Source organism: Mus caroli, chromosome 2, assembly GCF_900094665.2.
Source record: "Mus caroli chromosome 2, CAROLI_EIJ_v1.1, whole genome shotgun sequence".
NCBI lineage: Eukaryota > Metazoa > Chordata > Mammalia > Rodentia > Muridae > Mus > Mus caroli.
Window position 1 is genome coordinate 63865121 of NC_034571.1, and position 2500 is coordinate 63867620.

Below are 2500 nucleotides of genomic sequence, written 5' to 3' on the forward strand. Positions count from 1 at the left end.
AGGAGGGAGGGAGGGAGGGAGGAGTCTATTCCTCTAGGAGACTTCCTCTGCAGAATCTGACCCTGCTAATGACTGCCTTCTTCCTAACTTCATCCCAAGGCTACCTCAGCACTTTCCTGTAGCTCCTGGAACTGGCTTCATTTTCCAGTCCCTCCAGTCTTCATCCTCCCACTGATTGAGTGGAAAGAGCACCTTCCCTCTCCTCATATTCCCTCTTCCTTGCCTCAGTGTCCTGGAGCCTTGAAGACAGGACTAGGACCTGCCCGGTGGGTGTAACTTTCCTTCCTAGCCAGATTCCCAGCTATGATGAGACTAGAGTTCCAGCTTCTGTGGTTATGCCCAGACTGTCTTCCTTTGTCCCCTCTCACCTAACTAGAATGCTCTGGTACAGGTTGGGGCTCCTTTTTCCCCTACAAGTTAGGAAGTTCCCTTTAGCTACCCTTTTGGAGATCTTTTCTATAAAATATCCATGCTTCTATTTTCCAGTTCCAGTTCCCCAAGCCTGGTGCTGACAGCAGTCATTCACCATCTTCCTCTGCATGTGTTCTGTATGGGCTAAGAAGAAAGAAAGAAAGAAAGAAAGAAAGAAAGAAAGAAAGAAAGAAAGAAAGAAAGAAAGAAAGAAAGAAAGAAAGAATAATGAACTTCCATTGCTCTCCGTGGATACACACCACCAGTCACTGCTTCTTGCCACAGAGAAACGCTATCATATCTCATCTCAATATCCAACTCCTCTTCCCAGACTTCTTTTCTAGAGATTATGATACTACTAAGACACTTGCCCATTTTCTCCCTTCTTTCCCACCCTTCCCACATACCACCACCACACTTTCACTCAAATTCATGCCCTCTTCTTTTAATTGTGATATACCCATATGTGTTGTGTGTGTATGTGCAAGTATGTTATATATGTATGTATTGTAAATATATAAATATAACCTGCTCACCATGTGTATTCATAAATAGATGCATAGACTTTGCTCAGTCCAGATAATGTTGCTTGTATGTCTGTTTTCAGGACCTGTTTGGTACTGAGAAATGAACTGCTGTGGTCTTCCCTAGGGAAGATAATGTCTCCTGTTCCCAGCATTCCTTAGTTACCTGTAGTTCTTTGTCTAGCTTTGAGGACTTGTGAGCCTTTCCCCATCCACATTAGGATGTCTATTGGCAGTATCCTTACACAGCTCATGTTTAGATGGCCATGTTGGTGAGACTTCATAGGTGTGGCTTCTCTGGTGTTTTCAGGAGACACAATCCCACACCAATTTCCTGTTCCCCTGGTTCTAACAGCCTTTTCCCTCCCTCTTCTGCAATGGTGCCAGAGCATTAAGTGCAGGAGCTGTGTTATAGATGGATCAGTTAGGACCTTACTCTGCAATTCTGCATTCTGCCAGTTTCTATAATGGTCTCTATCTGTTGCAAAAAGAACTTTATTTAATGAGGGCTGTGAACTACACTTATCTGTAGGAATAAGGATAAATATTTTAAAATGTGGTAGGATTTTGCTGATTTAGTTAAGTGGTGGTTGTAAGTTCTCCTCCAAGATCTTTGACATCACTAGCCCCAGGTAGTTGGCTAGATTTCCAGTACAAGATGATGATTCCCCTCCTCTAAGTCCAATTAGAGAACTATTGCTCACTGATAATGTGTGTATGCCACTATTGCACCCTTAGGGGTATCCTGCCATTCTAATCATTGTTGTAATTCAAAAGCATCACAGATTGGTAGAAATATTGTTTGTTTCCCTCCTTTGGGAACCTAAATAGTACCTTCTGACACCATGAAAGCCAGTCCCCAAGAAGGAAACTTTCAGGTCAGATCCAACTCAAATCCTCTGGGTCCTATGTTCAAAGTCCATAGTGTCTTCAGCAATATGGATTTACCTTATACCTCTTGGGGAAGAGGGGTCAACAAAGGGCAATAGCAATTGTCTACAGTGTCTTGGACAACCCTGACCAACATTTCAAAAGAGGGATTTTTATGCCTGGTGTTGGGGTTTTTGTAAGATACTTGATAGCTCTTAGGATAGCATTGTCAGCTCAGATGAGAAAATTTGTCATATATATATATCCTATTGCTCCCTACAATGGTCCCCTTTGGCTTTCTCAGTTTCTGAAGTTATCCAGATTATATACTTACATCAAAAACTTGGAGCTATCAACCTCAGATGAAAGGTAAAATTCAACATTTGTCTCTCTGGACTTGGTTCATCTCACTCAGTATGATCTTTCCTAGTTCCTTCCACCCATTTACCTGCAGATTTCACCAGAAAATAGAAAGACATCCCATGCTTATAAATTGGCAAATATATTATGAAAACAACCAATCCACCAAAAGCCATTTACAGATTCAATGCAATCCCAATCAAACTTCCCTACCTCATTTTTTCACAGAAATGAGAAAATACAAAAAAACACTGTCCTAGCATTCATATGGAACCACGAAAGACCCCAGATAGCCAAAACAATTTTCTGCAAAACAAACAGACAGGTTATATTAC